Source organism: Vigna umbellata, unplaced genomic scaffold (assembly GCF_029865625.1).
Source record: "Vigna umbellata cultivar VRB3 unplaced genomic scaffold, Vumbellata_1.0 scaffold_878, whole genome shotgun sequence".
Lineage (NCBI taxonomy): Eukaryota > Viridiplantae > Streptophyta > Magnoliopsida > Fabales > Fabaceae > Vigna > Vigna umbellata.
In genome coordinates this window covers 1-20,864 of record NW_028274642.1, presented here as the reverse complement: position 1 = coordinate 20,864, position 20,864 = coordinate 1, and the positions used below count along the sequence as shown (strand labels likewise).

The window sequence follows — 20,864 nt, the reverse complement described above, 5'->3', positions numbered from 1 at the left end:
GTTTTCGTTTTTTTTAAAACGAGACATATGGCCGCGGTTTTAACACTAATCGCGGCATATGCTTGAGTCTTTTGCCGCGGTTGAACCGCGGCATATAGTGGAATTTTGTTTTTTTAAAAAAAATGGATTTAGGCAGCGGTTCCCTCGACAACTACGGCATATTTCGCAACCTATATACCGCAGTCATAACCGCGGCCTAAAGTCTCTGACTTACTACCGCGGCTGAATATGCCGCGGTTCTTAAACCGCGACGTATAGTGAAAAATAACCGCGGTAAAATCCCCTCGCTGCACTAGTGAATGTACCTTTTGAAGTAAAGAATTCAATAATCTTCTTAGTTAGTTTCAAATGTATGCACCTTTAGAGGATTTCTAGGTCCAGAAGCAATGTTTTAAGATCACTTGAGGTCAAGGTAGCCAAAGAACCACTTAGCTTCCCTAGTCACTCAAGAGTCACTTTTGAAAGCCAAAACAGTAGTTTTGCATAAAGTTGTCTGTTTTAATCGATTATGTACTTACATAATCGATTAAATCATAGAATTGCACTCTTTGTAGGATATTGTTTGTTTTAATCGATTAGGCCATTTACATAATCAATTAAATCATAGGCTATTCAACAAAAATGACAAAAAATACAAGCCTAAACAAAATGTAAGATCGTCCTAAATACAAGCATAAAAAAAGACTTATTTATATTTTTACAATGCTAAGAGAAGGAAAGACAAATACACTATCTTCCACAAAAGAGCTCTTTGAAATCGTTTCTTCTCCTTCTATTCTCTTAGTCATAGCTAATGTTGTAGCTCCTTGGATGAGTTTCATCAGTAAACCTCTCTGTTGTGAATCCAACAGAATCTCGTTAAACATATTAGAGACGAATTCAAAAATGAAAAGACAGAAAATTCTAGAAAATCTTTATAAGTAAATAGTGATTTTTATATAATAAACTTCCATTATTAGAAATCTATTTATAATTTAAACCTTTTATTATTAAAATATTTTAGTGTTCTCTTTTTATAAAATCCACCATTGCTATTAAGATATTTTCTAGGTTGTTATATAATTAAATAAATTAAGTACTAAATTTTAAACTTTAGTTAATATCTAAGCATGTTGTTTTTCATTAGCATATTAAAAACTATCCAAGTGATTTAATTTAAACAGGGAATTGATCACCTATATAATTCATTGTGGCTCACCATAATTACATTTGATTAAATATTATTATATAGGGAATTTATGTTTTTTCTTTGTAATAAAATTTAAATTGTTTCTAAATACTACTTATATTTTACTTTGATAAAAAATATCATGTTGTTTCCATCTTGAGTTTTGGTTACAAGTAAATTCTTTCGATATTTCGTTAGGATTGGGAAGTCATTTGTTTTTGTGTTATTATAATAAGTTAACCACAGTTTTTCTTATTTAGTAATTTTGTCTTTCATGGAAACATGAAAAATTCAAGTCTAGGTAGTTTGATAATTGTTATTAACATTTTTTAAGCTTATTTTTAGGTAATATAGGTATTTTTATTATTTTTTTTTAAATAATTAAGGTTTTATCAAATGATTTGGAAAGAAAAGTATTTGATTTTTATTTGTGGAATCATTTGATGCATGGAAAGAATAAAACAAAGAATAAAAAATATTTTTAATAAAAAATATTATGCTTAATATATTAAATATTTCATTAATAAATATCAATAATGTATCTTAAAAGATTTTAAAATATTAAACATAAATATAATATAAATATGATTTAAATTGAAGTATTAATTCTTAAATATTAGGTTAAATGGGGATAACGGAGTAAAGAGAGTACGTATTAAATGTTCTGGCTCAAGAACCCATATTTTTTTGCCTATAACATACTACATTCAACCAAGACATCGTGAATTTGAAAAGGAGAAGATACACGCATACGTTTTTCTCGTCCCATTCAATGCAACTGATCATACATACTGTCTGTCAATTTATTTAGGAATCTCAGATAAACATTTCTCCAAGAACGCCAAAGTAGCATTGGCCCTACTAAGCTCCAAAATCCAGTGAAGTATCCGATCCCCATGCTCATGTATAATGCCTCAGAAACAGCTATCTTCATCATCATTGGTTGCTTCAGCTTTGAAAGCTTTATTATTGTTTGATCTCCATCTCCAGGACAACTTTTATTGAGTTGTTCACCACAAAGATCAATGTTTCCTTCAAAACTAGACCCATCAAAGGTTTCAAAGTGTCTTCCCAATGGAATTCTTCCTGAAAGAGAGTTGTGTGACAAGTCCAGTTTGCCCAGACCGTCAACTTCAGAAAGAGAAGAAGGAATTTTTCCACTGAAATGATTTCTTGATAAATCGAGGGACTCTAATGATCTTAAACTCCCAATCCCACAAGGAATTTCTCCTCTCAGATTATTTCTGGATAAATTCAAAGAAACTAGCCCAGCCAAATATCCAATCTCCATCGGTATTTCACCAGTTAAATTATTACTTGAAATATCAATGCTCTTAAGCTGTAACTCTGGATTTTGAACACCTGTTCCACACCTTTCCACATCAAGCTTATGCTAAGGGTGTAATTTTCTGAAAAAAGCCATACATTTCAAATAAGTGATATTCATCGAATATATACGATTTAGAGTATCACTTGTGTTGATGTTCTTTTCAGTCATTGCAGTCAAATTCTTTAAGCAAGATGGAATTCCTTTTGATAACATATTTCTCGAAAGATCTAAGAATTGAATGCGCTTCAAATAACAGAGTTGAATTGGAAAATGTCCAGAGAAGTGATTCCCTCGCATTTCAATATTATCAATTGTTGCATATTTTCCCCTATCCATGATGGTATTGGGCCAAAAAACATATTTTCGGCCACATCCAACATAATTAAATTGCTGCAATTCTTCAAAGTGGAAGCTAATTCACCTGTCAGGTTATTGTTTCGTAAAACCAAGACTTCCAATTTAACAAGGCTGCCCATGGACACAGGAATCTTCCCTGTCAATTTATTGTTTCTTAAATCAAGAAAGATAACTGATGTACAGATTTCCAACAGTCTGGGAGTTGTCCCTTCAATTGATTGTTTGATAAATCCAAGGTGGCCATTACATCTGTGCGTTGGTCACATATGAATGAAAACAAATCTGAAAATTTATTATCAGAAAGCCTTAGGTCTGAAGCTTGTAGTAAAAATTGAGGAATTTTTCCTTCAAAATTATTTGAATTCAGAAATATGGACGGTCTATGAAAAGCTTCAATGATAATTATTGGAATTGCACCACTGAGATTATTCTGAGACATATACAAATGTCCCACATTATGCAAGTTGTTCCAAAACCATTTTGGTACTGAACCATTAAGCCTATTCTCAGAAATATCCAGAGAAAATAAAGAGCGTTGAGTCTGGAGCCAACTAGGAATGCTAGGACCCAACTGGCAAGATCTTAGTCCCAAGTTTATTATTTGAAAAGGAGGAACCCAGTTAGGGCCTATTTTTAGAGATAAGGAGTTATCTGACAAAGATAAGAACTTTAATTTGGAAAATTTTGAAAGATGGGATTCAGTGACATCACCCTCCAAGCAATTTCCATCCAAGTACAAGAACTCCAACTCAGATAGCAATCCAATGCTTATAGGTAGAATGCCGGTAATCTGGTTATCAGATAAAAACAAACACTGAAATACTTGTTTGTTGCACCGTGAAGAATTTTGAATGAAGCTAGAAATGTTCCCACTCAATTTGTTGTTTGAGAGGTCTAAAATCTGCAATGTGCACATGTTCCCAAAGAAAGATGGAATCTCGCCTCGCAGTTTGTTACTAGAGAGGTCTAAACTCTGCAATGCGCACATGTTCCCAAAGAAAGATGGAATCTCGCCTTGCAGTTTGTTACCAGAGAGGTCAAGATCTTCAAGAGAGTTCATTATTTTCCCAAATACATCTAGAATGGGACCTTCCAACATGTTATCATAAAGTTTAAGTGTACGAAGATTGGTGGTGGAGTTGAAGAGCCAGTAAAATATGGATGATGATTTCAACAGATTTGAGGAGAGATCAAGCCAGGCAAGAGAAGACGAAGAATTCGTAATTGAAATAGCTGACATGAGAAAACTATCATCCCTAATACTACAACTTTGGAAATAAAGATTTTGAAGTTTTGAACTGAAGTTGAAAATACCTTGAAAGACCGATGATGTCATGTTATTATTGGAAAGATCAAGGCTCACAAGAGAAGAAAAGGTTGAGTGGACCGGAGATGACAAAACAATGTTATTATCAGAAAGATAAAGCTCTTGAAGATTAAGGCTAAAGTTAGACAATAATTGAAATGTTGAGGATGTGAGCATATTAGAAGAAAGATCAAGAATAGAAAGAGAAGTGGAAAAGTTGGACGGTGAATAAAACAGAGATTGAATATGGGTATCTGAAAGAAAACAGTCAACTAGGCTCAACTCTCTTAGCTTTGGATTATGAATCATTTGCAACCATTCAGGGTTATGTAAACCATTGATGGCAAGATGTGTGAGGGAACTGAGATTAGACAACCACTTTGCATCCTTAGGTTTGACATCAAAACCACCACCAAGTGTAAGAGTTTGCAAGTAAGGAAGATTCCCAACCTGAAAAGGGAGTGCTCCAGAAAATGAATTAACACTGAGACCAAGGTATCTCAACTGTGACATATTTCCAAGTTGACAAGGGATTTTCCCATCAAGATTATTATAACTGAGATCAAGATACCTTAAATTTGTAAGGCTTCCAAGTTGATAAGGGATATCTCCACGGAGAAAATGATTGTGACTTAAATCCAGAGACAATAAATGTGTAAGGCTTCCAAGTTGGGTAGGAATATTACCACCAAAATAAGAATAGGAGAGATTGAGATATCTTAAGTTGGTAAGTGAGCCCATGAGTTCTGGGATGTGACTCTCTATAAATTTATTGTTGCTGAGATCCAAATGTTGAATATTTTGCAAGGGAAACAGTGAAGTGATATTGACTGCACCACTCAAATATTGTGGAAAGGAACCACGGAGACGAAGGATGGTTACATGACCTGTTTGATGGTCACATTGAATGCCTTTCCATTTGCAACAATCTTTACTCTTCTCATCATCCCTCCATGTAGACAGCATGTCAGCATCTACGAGGTCATGTTTGAAGTTGAGGAGTGCCTGTCTCTCGCTCTCAATGCACTTTATTTCTGCGGTATTGTTGAGTCCGAGAATGGATTCTGCAGCAGGCAGCAAGAGGAGGAGAAGTACACAACAGAGTTTAGGAAAACAAGTAGTCATTACTTTTTTGGTGATACTAAATACCTAAGAGTGAAACAAGGACCTTGAATTTGATCGGTCTACTCTTAATTGTGAAGTGTGTAAACCAAAACGATTGAATATATATAAGCGTTTTGGTAGAGAGTATAGTGCTTCCAGTAGTTTATGTTGGACTCCATGCCAATAAATAGAAAAGGAGTTTTCACACCAATAATTGGACTATTTGCTTGGAATCTTTTAATACTTCCGACCCTCAAATAACCCACAATTATAGGATTTATATTCACTCTAGATATATTATACTTATTTGAAATGGTTATTAAAACAAACAATGACTCTGATATTCACTTTTTGAATTTTTCAAGAAAAAACATAAGAAATATTTGTCACTAAACAAACTCATACAAAAACTTAAGAAATTACTTGTAATCCAGAATCTTAAGATTTAATGTTAAAAAAAGATTATTTTTTTAATATTTTATATAAGAATCTTGATAACTAAGGTCAAATGTCTCTTATTATTTCCCGCATGCACAGTTATTTTGATTGATAAAATGATACAAAGAAACGTGAAGGAGGCTTTGAAACAGTTTCAGTACAACAGGAGATGATAGCTGACTTGACTGGAAACATATGCATGAAAAGTGTTGAGAAAGTTATTGGAGGAAGTTAAAGCTGAGCGCATATACATGAAAACGGTTGGTATGAAAACAAGAGATGAAGAAAAGGTCTTACTATCATAATTGCAATGTTGAATATTTGCAAGAGATTTGACTACGTATCTTTACCAAGAATATGAAACATGTGTAGATGAGCGCGTTCATTGTTGCATTCAATGTCTTTCCCTTTGCAGCAATCATGATTATCTAGATATCATGACATAATGTAGAGATCATGTCATACACATACGACTACTTATAAAGTGGAGAACACGTCTCTTGGAACAGGTTTACAAAAATTTTTTAGTCTTATAACAAGATGTTAATAAATTTCTTTTATTATCTATTTTATTGTATTAGTAAGAGTTTAAAAGTTAATATTTTATTCATTTAATATTTTTAATTTTTAATTTATATTTATTTTGTTGTTATGTCTATATAAATTATTTTACCTTTTTATCTATTTATTTTATTTTTAATTTTTATATATTTATTTTTTTATTATATGTACATAAAATTTATTTTATCTTTTTATTTATTTATTTTATTTTTAAACTTGTTTTTTTATTCTATTTTTTATTTTATTCTATTTTTTATTTTATTCTTTTATAACTTATAATTAATTTTTCATTTAATAAATTATTCAAAAATAACTTATATTTAGAGTATAAATTTTTTTCTATTATTTTTTTCATTTTTAATTTTATCTTTTCATGATTTATAATTATTTGATCAGTAATAAAATAAAATTTAGAAACACGTATTTAATTTTTATTTTTAATAATATTATTTTAACAAATAATATATATAATAAAAATTGTTTATAATATCATATAAAAACATTTCTCTTTAGAAAATTATTTTATTTATTTAATTTCTTATTAAACTGATTTACACAAAAATAAAAATATATTTTAACTCTATCATTTAATATCTAATAAATTATTATTTTAGTTTTTAAATATAGTTTTTGTTTTCTTAAATTTAAAATTTTCATATCAATCTCCAAATTCTAATTATGTGTAAAATTCAAATTATATTATTAGTCAATTTAATCCATGATATATATTTCTAAAAATTATTTTAATAGTTTGTTGACTTTTAAAATAAATAAATAATTACTTATTTTAATGTGTTAGATACATTTTAATTTTTATTAAAAAAATTCTATTATAATTTTAATATATTTATTATTAAAGAATAATTTCTTTTTAAAATATTTAGGTGAGTGGTTGGCATCTATTAATTCCGGCCGTTCACTATAAATAAAAGAAAGAGCATAATGTAATGTGTGAGGAGTTTAATGGAGAGCCCTGAAACACTTTCTCTAAAAAATGAAACCGTAGCACACTGTATTATATTATATATGTCTGAGTGGAATTAAACCTACAATAAATAGCTCACGGTATTAGAAATGTCTAAGTAGAATTAAATCTACAATATCTTGTGTTATGTTGTGTTCTAAGACATGTGTACACCCTTAACGACTATACTTGCAAGTTTAATATCTTTACATATAGACTAGAATTCAAATGTTTATTTAAAGATTAGAGAGTTGCACCATCTTCTGTTAAGCAATTCCTAATTATTCATGTATTCACACAAAATAATGTTATTTATTGCAAAAGGAAAAAACAACAAAAGGACACAAGCATAATAACGACACTAGTACAGTCAAGGAAACGATAGCGGTTATTTTCGCTCATAGACAGCGGTTCTGGAACCGAGGCATATACAGGCGAGGCAAAAAGTCTATCCTTTTTACCTCGGTTGTGGACTGAGGCAAAAAGAATAAGATTTTGCCTCGGTTCAAAAGTAACCGAGGCAGTAGGATTTTGCCTTTTTTTTTAAATGACTTTTCACCTCGGTTCTCTTTTGAACCGAGGCAGTAGGTTGGAAAATTCAACAAAAAAAAAATCTAGCCAATTTCTTAACATTTTTGGAGCAGAATTATTAAAACATAAAAAATCTTGTAAAATTAGTAATTTCTTAACATTATTTGCACCTGTATACTTATTTCATCATAACATCAAATAATATATATATATATATATATATATATATATATACATCAAATTTCTAAGAATTCATATAAGCACCTATAAAATGTATCACAGTCAGCAGAAAATTGTAATCACTTCACAGCATTTTGAATAAATGAAGTCCAATTTCTCTTTCCAGTGCATTCTACGTTGAAATCCCAATCCTTCTTCCCAAGTCCAATTTCTACGTTGAAGTCCAATTTCATTTTTTTTCTTTTCATTTTCTTTAAAAGTTTTATCCAAAATATATTCCTATATAATGAATGAGTTTGTACCTTCATCTTGAGGCATAGTAGCTCCCCAAGCCGAAGAAGAGATCAAACAAAAGGCAAGAAACCAAAGAAAAAAAAGTAGATAAAAACTCATGTTGATGATGATGGCAGGAAAGCTATAGTTTGAAAGCTCAAAGAAGAGCTTATGAAATGAAGCAGCTAGATATTCCCATAGAAAGAGAAAACTTTAAGGATTATATATAGAGTTGACAGTGTTGAAAATAATATATTCCCACAGAAAGAGAAAAATTCGGCCCCAGCTTACTACTAGGTTTATGACAGTCAGAATTTTGTTTCAATTTATGATAATTTTTTCATCAAGTTGCTAGTTATGATAATTTGATACCAGTTACGGTGTTTCTAGTTATAAAAGTCTTGTTTGTTGGTTAACAAAGTCAATGAAGTGAGAAATAAACCAAATGAACCTTGATGAAGCAGAATAATCCAATCAATAACTTGATGCAAAAGGGCAAAGCAGATAGCAATGTGAAGCACAAATGGCAAGAGCAATGTCACAAAGATCTCCATCAGCTAACCAGAACAAGAGCTAACCAGAAAAAGAGCTAACCAGAACAAAGACTTTCTCAATACTATATTCAATGTTTCAAACAAGAGCTAACTAACTATCCAACAAAGTGAAAAAAATCTGCTTACCATCATCTTCCAAGCAAGATACCCGGTTGACCCTCCTTTATGCCCTTCTTTATCCTCCGAAGCATAAGGGATTTCGCGCCTCAAAACCTCTTCCACAAACAAGACAACTCCTTCCTTCTCCCCCATTCATCTTCCCCAGCCCCACTCGCATTGACACAAACCCCTCTTCCTTTCTCATCCCATTCATCCGCAACATAACTTCAATCCCCGCCAACCTTCCTCCTCTAAGGATATCCAACAGCGCCCCTGTCACCCTCTAATCGCAAGGCTGACTTCGATTCCCTCTCCAACGCTTCCTTCCGCCACTCTGTTTTCGCCACCTCCGCCCCCTCCAGTCCCTCGTGCCGCCACCACGTTGCGACTTCCACCATCCCCAAGTCCGACGCTTCCATCGTCGACTCTGCCTCCGGCCGTTGGGTTAGTTTTCACTGTCAGACCCCCGCCGGTCCCCCTTCCCCTACTTTCAACCTCATGAATAGATCTGAATCAAGAAATCAGTAAAAAAAAGAAATGGAAAGGGAAAAGAAGGTTGAACCTGATGTTGGAGACCTGATGTTGGAACCTGTGGTAATCGCCCTTCATCTTGAGGTAGAAGACCTTAGAATCGCCGGAGGAAGCCAAGGGAATAAGGCGAGAGTTGAGGAGCTTGAGAATACCGTCGCAGATGTTTAAGAGCTCGGACTCGATCTTGGATCGGTAGTCGCGGATGACGGTGACGTGATCCTCGTTGTCGCGACTCTTCCTTCTGCTCGATCGAGGAGATGATGCGCCACGAGGCGCGGCACGCTCCGATCACGTTCTTGTAGGCTATAGAGAGGAGATTCCTCTCTTCGATGTTGAGTTCCTCGTTGTCTACGGCAGCAAAGCGGAGATCAATGCGCCAAAGATATGAAGGCAGCGGCGGAGGGAGGAGGCGGCGGAGGGAGGAGGCGGAGGAGGGAGGAGGCGGCGTAGGGAGCAGAAACGCAGAAACGTCTGAAGTGGTTGGAGGCAGCAAAGGAGGAAGCGGCGTAGTTGTGGAGGCAGGAACGCAGGGGAAACACGCGAAGGAAAACAATGGCATATGTTTTTACTGCCCTAGACCAGGCCTGCTAACTCAGTTCCCAAAAACCCGAGGCAATATCCAGACTACTGCCTCGGTTGTGCTGCCACCCGATGCCTAATCCTTTAAAAAAAATTATTAAAAAAGCATACACCTCGGTTAGGGGAAACCGAGCCAGTATTGGAAATATCGCAGAGTTATATGCTTCGGTTCACTTAAAAGACCGAGGCAGTTACTGCTTTAGACACCAGTTAGTGAAGAACCGAGGCGTATACCTTGACTTTTATTACAAAATTGTCACCGTCTTTTTATACGCTTCGGTTTTTATAAAACCGAAGCATATATAGCGCGTTAGAAACTCCTTTTTTACTAGTGCGAGTTAGCTAATTCATAAAAGAAATATGTATATATAACAAACGAAACAAATTTCAAAATATAGGTACACAATTCAAGTAACTATTGTGAAAAGAAACATATAGTTGAAAATAAAACTAATTTATTATTCTCAATCATAAAAAATACATTCTCATATCCTCTATTTGTAATATTGTAATTCTCCTAAAAAAGAAAATAGGAAAACTAGATTTTCTGTCAGTAATAGAACCTGCACAGTCCGCATCAGTATATATCTTCATAGTCAATGTGTCTTCCCTTTTGAATAATAACCTCTTTTCTAGACTTGACTTCAAGTATTAGAGAATTTTGTCAACTGCTTGCATGTGTCTCTTTCTTGGATCATGCATAAATTGACTCACTACACTCACATCATAAGCAATGTCTGGTCTTATGTGTGATAGATAAATCAATTTTCCTATCAATCTCTAATATTGGGAGCACTTTCTTCACTTCCAATTCTGTGATTTTGTTCTATAGGAATTGTTGAGGTTCTACATCCTAACTATCATGTTTCTTTGAGGAGATCAAGTACATATTTCCTTTGGGAGATGAAAATTTCGTTCTTGGAATAGGCAACCTCTATTCCAAGAAAATATTTGAGTTTTCCTAGGTCTATCATTTCAAACTGAGCTGGCAATTTATCTTTTAATGCTAATTTTTCTGTTTCATCATCTCCTGCAATAATCATATCATCCACATAGACAAGTAATAGAGTGAGTTTATATGTAGAAGAGTGCTTTATGAATAGAGTATGATCTCCTTGGCTTTCTATTGTCCCATATGCCTTATATTTCACTATGAATATCCATCTACACCCTACTACCTTCTTGTCTCTTGGCTTATCAACAATCTCCCAAATTGAATTTCTTTCTAATGCATTTCATCTCTTCTTTCATGGCTTGATTCCAATGTTCAATTTTCATGGCCTCCTGGATTGAGGTAGGAATTTATGTGGCATCAATAAAACTTCTATGCTTATCAAAGAGATTGTTAGTGCAAACATACTAAGAAATAAGATATTTAGCACATGATTTTCTTCCCTTTCTTAATGCAACGAGTGAATCCTCAGTAATACTTACCTCCTCCTCATTGATATCTTCAAGGATCCTCACCTCCAGATCAGACAATTTTTCTTCCTCGAGAGTTGAAGTGGGTTGTTTTCTTCTTTCATATTTGCTGCCAAAAAATATGTCTTCTTCCTCTTCTTCCTCATTATGGACTATGGTAGCTTCATTGCTCAGGTCTTGGGCTTCCTGCAAAGACAAACGTGGTAATGACAAAAAGGAGAGTTCATCCACTTCAAGTGCTTTCTCCCCCTAAAGTGGTAGACTAACATAAAAGGATTGTGTTTCATGAAAGGTGACATCCATGATGATAAAACACGACGACTTTGGGAGGATAACATTTGTACCATTTTTTTATTAGAATGATACCCATAAGACACATTTAAGAGCTCGTAACAATCTAATTTACCACGGTTAGGATGATGAGATTGAACAAAAACAACCATCCAAAGACTCGACTAGGTAGACTCATATTATGGAAGAAGAAGGAACAAAGACAATATAGACTCTATAGAACCTAATGTCATTTAAGATACGAGTGGGTAACCTTTGATGGGAAGTTAACATAGCTTCTCCCTAGTAATTTTTTGGAACAGACATTTGAAAAAGCGAGCTCTAGTTACTTCAAGAAGATGAACGATTATTTCTTTCAGCAACCCCATTTTGTTGAACGTGTTAACCATGTTAGTTCATGAACAATACCTTTTGAGATAAAAATTAAAAAAATTCATGATTTGCATATTCAGTACCATTAAGACAAAATCACAATTACATACGGCCAAATCTATATATAATGTCAGAATCTGTATATAAAGGATGTTACATACTAATTACATACAGACAAAAATTCGTATATAAAAAATGACGTAGCTAAGTTATATACAGATAATCTGTATGTATTTACATATAGATTTTTTCATATTTAATTACATACAAAAAATTTTATATGTAAAATCTATATGTAATTATATACGAAAAAATCCACATATAATATATACCGGACAATTCCATATGTAATTTGTGATTTAAAAAAAAAATCGGTGATAAAAGTCAAATACAATTACCAAATTTTCAAATAGTAAGATTGATTATCTTTTATAATAGAATTCAAGTAACACAAATACAACTCTTTTTCTTTAACAAACTCTTACAAAAATTACATTAATAAATCCATTATAATGTGTTCAACAACCACAATTTTAATATATAACTCATAATAAACGAACTTTATCAATCTAAATCTAAGTTGGCACTATGTCAAAACCATTTTACAATTATAAATACCATACCACTAGTAGATTTATTAATTCAGTTAAGACTACAAAAGTATCACTTGCTTCTAGAGACTCCATGTACTATGAATATCTTGTCATGCTCATCTTCTAAGTTTTGTTTGCTTGTCATGAAAGAAGGAGGGCTCAAAAGACTGCCAGCACAGATAAGAAGTCGCAAGGCTCAAAAGAATTCAAATTTTTAAGTGAAAACAAGATACTAAGAAAACAAAATGGGGAGTTCTGACCAAGGCTAAGAATAAAATGGAAATCTCAGATGAATTATCAGTGAACTCTAGTGCTGCACAATTTGTTTAAACCAAAAAACAAAAGTTAATTTCAAAAGTTTATACTTAAAAAGTATCTCAATTATGGCAATGCAAATAATCATGGTAGGTATATATGTTTAGCACAAATAAAATGTGGCACAATCCTTAGGCATTAATCATACTAAATGAAGTCCTAAAAATCAAATTAACCAGAAATAAACGTTAGAAAAAAGGATTGGAAAAAGAACCGAAATACTGAATGCATGTCAGTCACAAACAACAACTTTTGTTATTTAACAAAGAAATATTAATTTGCAATGACATTCATTCTCTTACTCAATAGGTGACTTCCTACATAAAATGAACCAACTGATGCGCATGTGACCATGAATCACGAGATATTGAGGATATAATCATTTGACAATAACATAATTTAGAAAACCAATAGATATATAGATGAAGATATAAACTTCTCCAAAGCCTCAGTGAGTGGATCAATGGTATAAGTTCTGAAAAAGTTCTTTTAATGAGTCTACTCTCACCATGTAAATATCACCACCACCAATAGGAGGCAACGAAGATGTCGAGGCGGATACATCAAACTGCCAATCTGGAAACAAAATTTATACAAGTTTTTTTAGTAAAGGTAATAAAGTAAAATTACCTTTAATCTGGAAACAAACATCATCCAACCAGTCTGTTTGCATCATTCTGTCCAAGGAGCCGCTCCAGTCTTGAATGTGGAGGCTGCTTCCATCATTTGGCATCAAGAGCCAGCCGTTCCATTCACGCTCCAAGAGCTAAGCCACTCTCATCTCCATTTTTTTTTATGTTTGACCGTGTTGTGCATGCAGTGATCACTGTTTTCCATAATTTTTTTTTTCTGTTGTGCTTCAATTCGCGTTTGTAATCTCTGTTCTTGTGTTTCCAATTTTCCTTAAGTGTTTTTTCATCATTTTAATCGGTGCATTTCCATTGTGCGAGTTCAATTCAACCTTTATTTTTCATTTTCCAATAGTGTCATGGTCATGTCCTGTTGTACAGTTTTTCAACTCTGTTATCAAGTATTTTGATTCTGTTCTAGCTTTCATTTTCGTTTTAACTGTGTCCTGAGCAGTTGCTAGCTCTATGTTGATCATATAAAGCATGGCAACATGTCCAGCTTTGATCATTTGAGCCAATTAGCATTGGAAATATTGATTCCAGTAGAAAAATTTGCATAAAACATCATTTCTGGATTAATTTGATATCAGCTGATGCAGTCCAGATTTCTTTAATTTCAAGCTTTTACAAGTTTGTTTACTGTTTTTACATGTGTTTGAAGTGATAGCAACTCCTAATAATCACAGAATTGAAAATGAGTAGTTGAGTTGCTTGAAATCTGGTTTCAAATCATTGTTACTGTTTTATCCAAGCTTCTGCACCGTGCTTGACTTCTTTGTTGTGTCTTAGGCCATTTAACATCTCCTAGCTAACAGTTTCCAGCTAGAATCTAGTTTCTAGGACCTTCTTACATGTTTGTTGACCCATCCAACTTGATTTTGTATATTTTTAATTCCTGTGCTGTTTGGCCATTTTTACCGCATATTTCCCAACTTACAAGGTGATTTTGAGAATTAGTGTGCTTCTGCACTGTTGGATCATTTGTGCAAGTATAATTGGCCATTTCAAACTTATGTGCACTGTTCAGTTGGTCAATTCCCAGCTTTGGTGCAACTTCACATTTGAAATACTCACTTTTTGTTAAATTTTGAGAAGTGAACCAATGAATTTCTGTGATTACTGTCTTTGCTGCCTAAGTGATTGCACACATTCCATTTCATCATCTAAACTTATTGGAAGTCTCAGTTGAGCTGTAAACACAGTACCATTCATTTTGGCCACTGCTGTTTCCATTTTCCAACCACATTTTTTGGACCAGTTTTGATTAAAAGTGTTGCATAATTGGATACAGTTGTTGTGAATGAATGAATCTGATTGTTTCAGTGCAATTTAAACATTTGTGCATGTGAATTTTACCATTTGAAACTTGTAGTTACTGTTCATTTGGTCAATTTTTACACCAGCACTATAAAATCATTTCCAACATTGATTTGCTAAATTTTTTTAACTGGACCAGTGAATTTCAGTTGTGGTCTCTTTTCCTTGCTGTTTGACAGTTGAACACCTTCCATTTGATGATATAAACTTTCTTGCACCATCAATAACCTTTCCAAACACTGCCATACAATTTTCACTTTGAAAGCACCATTTTGACATCATTTTTCTCGTGCAGTATGCAAATAAGTGCTGTTTGATTTGTCCACCCTTTAAATTTTCATTTCTGGATTGGCAAAAGCTGGTTTCAAGTTCCAAATGCAATGATATGATTAAAAGAGTGTATTACATCCATAAAAGCAAGAGAAAACCAAGCAATCCAGTTTTGACCCCAAACTCGAAAATCACAAAATCTGAGATTCATTGGGATTTTCATCAAACAGTTTCACTGCACTTGATTTTGATCTTTGTTTTTACTTTTTCTTGCTTGTGTAATCTATTCTAATGCCTCTCCTAGGTTCCTTTTGTTCCCTTCTGTGATTCCAAGCTTAAATTCACTTGAATTCAACTTGTTTGGCTTCTATTTTGTGCAAAAAACTGGTCTGCGAAAATTAAAACTGGTGCAGCGCTGGTTTGTTTGTTGACTGGTTTGGTGTTTGCTTTGGTGCTGTGACGTTTTGGTGCAGTGTTTCTACCTCAGATTCCTGCTCCAAGGGGGTAGCATCTTAGGAAGTGGATGAGGTGTTAAAAGGGCTTCAACTTGAACTCCAAGAGCACTATAACATTGTTGTTCCAGTACCCTTTTCCAGCAGCAAATCACATCAGTTGGATTACAACCAATCTGAAATAGCAGCCATATTTGTTGCTTCATTTCCAAACATTGTTTTTTTAATTGTATTTTGCTTTATATCACGGAACCTTTGTAACGTTTTTCCATTTTGTGTTCATTTGCCACTTAAAGTGACTTGGGAAAATGTTTTTCAAGCAATTCCAAGTGCACCATCAACATTGTAATAGCTTAGTTCCACTTTTAGTGTGAAAGTGTGTCAAGTGGCTCCAAGTGTCAATTGCACTTTCACTTGGGGCCGTGTCTCACTCTTTCATTTCCTTATCATCTTTCTTTAATTTTGCTTGTTGATATTTTGTTTTAAGTCTCCGTGATATCTAGGTGCGCGCTCATATAGATAAACCTTCTTTTGGTTTCTAGGCGCATCTCATTGTTGCATTCTAACTGTTTTGGAAAGACTTCTCCATGGAAACTTGGGTAAGAAACAGGAGAACCTCTGCTAAGGAAGACAAGGTTCTTAAGCTTGTCCATTGAGACTCACCTCTCCTTCTGGGGAGCTATTTGGTTTCTTTACCTTTAGAATCTATCTAGAAGTCATTTCACCAAAAATACAAAAACAATTTTTGAAAGTATTTTAAATCACGCTTGTGAAGCCTTTCAAAACTCTTTTGAAAATCTTTTCTCTACTTCACAGTATGAGTAACTCTAGTATTCAAGGCACCTTTCATCATGATGAGAGAAATATGGAATTGAGAGAGGAACTTAATATAACTAAAGCTGAGTTAAATGAACTCAGACAGATGGTTGCAAACCTCACTCGCAATCAGAGAGGGCAAAATAATGAGGAACACTTCATAGGCAACACCATGATAATGGTGATCATTCCAACATAGTGATCACAATAGTTTTCATCCTTTTGATCACTATCAACACCCCTCCTAGGAGACACAACCATCATAGGAACCATCATGTGGAACCAAACTTGACCTTCCCCCTTCTATGGCAGAGACAATGTGGAAGAATTTTTGAGTGGGAGATGAAGGTTGAACAGATTTTTGAATGTTACCCATAGATGATAGGAGGAGAGTACCTTAGCCACCTTGACTTTTCAAGGAGTAGCCCTCTATTGGTGGACCTCCATCATTAGAGATCAAAAGATGCATGGCACTATACCATCCAATACTGGAAGAGTTAAAGATAGCCTTGCATCGGAGGCATATTCCAGCCTATTATGCTAGAGAGGTCATGGACAAGCTCCATAGACTTCAACAAAGAACATGAGTGTTGAAGAATATAGACAAAAGTTGGAATTACTCATGTTAAGAGTTGGAATCAAAGGAAGAGAGATTCACCATAGCTAGGTTCCAAAACGGTCTTAACTATGAGATCAGAGATAAGGTAGAACTTTTACCTTATTTAGATCTCAATGATTTTGTGCAGCTATGTGTGAGGGTGGAGAACAAATTAGAAGAAAGTTTCCACTAAAAGGAACTATCCTACCACCTCCGAGTATAGGACAAATCCTAAGAGGGAGGGTAGTCCAAAGAGGTATGACAAACCTCAAGAAAAAGAAAAAGAAAAAGAAAGTGAGAGGTAAAGAAAAGAGAGAGAGCGAGAAAGAAATACCTTTCACAAAGAATCTTCAAAAGAAACAATGGGTAGAGAGACAAATGCTTTAAGTGTGGAGAGAGAGGACATTATTCTTCTGAGTGTCCTCACAAACGGTCCACTTATCTCTAGACCATCAAAGTCAAAATGAAGATTCTTCTAGTTACTCAGATACTTCTATATTTGAGGAAGAAACCTTACCTTGTGAAGGTGAGTTATTATTGGTAAGACGACTTCTTGAAGTCAAACCAATGAACTAGAACAATCATAAGGGAAAACCTATTTCGAACAAGATGTAAATCTTTAAAACACTTGTTCATTAATTGTGGATAGTGGTTCCTCTTGCAATTGTTGTAGTTCTAGAGTGGTGAACAAATTGGCCTTACCTACCATTTCTCATTCCAAGCCTTATAAGCTTCAGTGGATAACAGAGGATGAAGAAATAGTTGTGAACACACAGGTAACCATACCATATCCATTGACAACTATGAAGAAAATGTTTTATGTCACTACAAGAAAAAAGTGTATTACATACAGCAAAAATCCGTATATAAGACTCTAAATCTGTATATATTTTGTGTTTATATACGGATTACATATGAACAAAATCCGTATATATACCATCGTAGCTAAGTTTACATACAGATTTATCCGTATATAACTTATATACAGAAATATCCTATATAAATTATATACGGAAATTATATACGGATTTATCCGTATATAACTTATATACGAAAATATCCGTATATAACTTATATACGGATAAATCCGTATATAATTTCTGTATATAAGTTATATACAGATATTTCCGTATATAAGTTATACGGATAAATCCGTATATAATTTCCGTATATAATGGTTTACAAGAGCTAAATAAAATTCTCTGTATATAGCAGTTCCCCATGCACAATATACAAGCACACCTGGACATTATAGTGAACATTCAGCATTGTTACAAGCAAACCTGGACATTATACATTGCACATTGACATATAAATTTAATAAGGTTTTCAGATACACTTAATCCACAAAAGAAAACATTGTATATGAATACATAAATATTGTATAATGTAAATATAACTGCAACATTTGGTAAGTTCATAAACAGATTATAGTTAGGTTCTAAATAAGTTCAACAGTAATGGAAATAAGTTCTATAAAATGCCTAATAATGCATGTAATCATCATTTCCATCTTGTGGTTGTTCATCTGGTGGTTGCTGGTGGTGGTTGCTGTTCTGCAGGTTGCTGTTCTGGTTGGACTATATTGGGTATGTCATTTTGAACTTGAGGATTTTGAAGGTTTAAAAATTCTTGTGCAGCCGCAGCTGCTGAAGGCGGAAGGAATGGCAGAGGACGCCAATAAAGCCTTCAAACTTTTCAAGCTGCTGACCATATTGTTGTAACTGCGATTTCAGGTTAAGAATTTTCTTCTGATTTTGAGGTTGAGCAGTAGAAGATGCCTGTGTCTATTTGGATGTAACTATCAACACAGTCATCTTGGGAAGCGACATTTCCAATGTCGTATACGCGTCCCTTGTATTTTCCACCAGCAGCCTCTAACCAACATCGGTTTCTCAATCTTTCCTCCTCCGCAGGGTCTAGAGGAGAATGTTGAGACACCAACAGATGCAGTCTCAGATCTAATTTGAGAAAATTTTGCAACAAATTGTTCCTGTTAAATGAATAAATATTATCATTACATGAGGTTTAAAAAATGAAAATTTATAATGTGATAGAGTTAGTACAACTTACATGGGTCCGTGATGATCATTATTTTCTTCACTTCACTTAATTTATTGTACTAGAATTAATCAGGGAATTGTGCTTAATTGTCCAGTATTTTTCCGTTTTTGCTAATTGTGCTTAATTTGATTAGAATTTTTATTTAATTAATTTGAATTATCTGAGCTTATTATTTTGCATTATTAATCACGGAAAATTTTGGATAGCTTTTTGGACATTTGAAGGCTAAATGAAAAATACAATTGAGCCAATTTCATCTTAACTATTTCAATTTCTCGCTGGTTGCTGCGTGAATTTTGTGTCAACTTGTATGTCTTCGTTCGAGTTCAATTCTTATCTGTTTTCCATGCAATTTTTTTTCATAGTTTCGTTTGGATGTCTATTTCACGTATAGTTTTTCTTTTGTTCAAATTCGTTCTGTGCTGTTCCCAGTATTTTTTTTTACTCCCCTATGTTAGTCTAGTGCTTACTGTTTGAGTGACTTCTAATTTGTTTGCATGTTGTTTGATACTTGTGGTGGCTGGAATTGATCATTGAACGGTGCTAAGACCTCCCAACACTCACGATTCAACACTCATATTGCACATTTTAGAGCTCATTTCAAGAAGTAATATTGGTTGGTTTGGAAACATGCTAAAACTCACGGCCAAGAATTTGCTGAATTTTATTTGTAAATATGGAAGCCACATAATGTTTTGATTTTTAAAAAGAAAGAATAAGTAGCTTGGAGGGCCCCTCATGGCTTTGGCACGTTAGCAATTGAAAAAAAGAAAGCCTTCATCCAAGAGAATGGAACTCACGGCAATTTGGCAAGCATTGCACATGGCCCCTCTTTTGTCTTACTTTTGGCTAAATTATTTGAAGAAAGAAGGAAGCCTTTATCCAAGGTCCAACTCACAACACACGGCCAATTGGATTTAAAGTAGGAGCTGCACCTAGTGTTTGGATGATTTCTTTTCTTTTGCTTAGGAGAAAGAAATCCGTGCAGCTTGATGGAATAAGGGAGCCACCTTGGGAGCTCACGGTTCTTGGCCATTAATTGGAGAAAATCACACGGCCTTAAGCAACCAGCCAAGGAATCTTCTTTCAGGCTTTGTAAATTGCACTAATGGAGGGGCCACGTGGAAGAATAGCTCACGGTTTTGGAGGATACGTGCAGAGAAATTATTAAAGTGTAATGCAAATTCTAGAAGAATGTAGAAGCTCCTTAGATAGAAAATTGAAATGTAATACAAGTTCTAGAATATTCTAAGAAAAACCTAAGATATGAAGAAAAATCAAGAATATTCTACATAGGTAAAAATCTAGAAACTTCCACATAAGTTGTGGCTAGTATGTTCTAGAATAATCTATGGGTCTATAAATACCCATGAACTCTACCATTTGAAGTGAAGCCAACATCTACCATTTGTATGAGCTAACATCTACTACAACTAAAGACAACTACAACACTTCTTTCAACTACTACTTCTACATTCTACTATCTCTACATTTTCTCTACCACATCAACTACTCCTTTCACACACCTTCAAATACTAACAGTGGTACCAAGAGACTACGTTCGGTCATCTACTGGGCGTAGATAAAATTTTCAACTACCTCAAAAAACAAAACTATAACTCATTCTACTACTTCCAAATATATTCTCAACCATGGCTACTACTAATCAAACATCATCAATTCCAGTACCTATTTTCAAAGGAGAAAATTATGATTTTGGAGTGTCAAAATGACGACATTCTTCCGCTCT

The 20,864-nt window shown here is 34.0% G+C and overlaps 1 pseudogene; it reads right to left on the bottom strand.

Moving 5' to 3' along the window:
• Positions 1-1,892: 1,892 nt before the first annotated feature.
• LOC124819974 (receptor-like protein EIX1) lies at positions 1,893-5,295 on the bottom strand (annotated as a pseudogene).
• Positions 5,296-20,864: the final 15,569 nt, after the last annotated feature.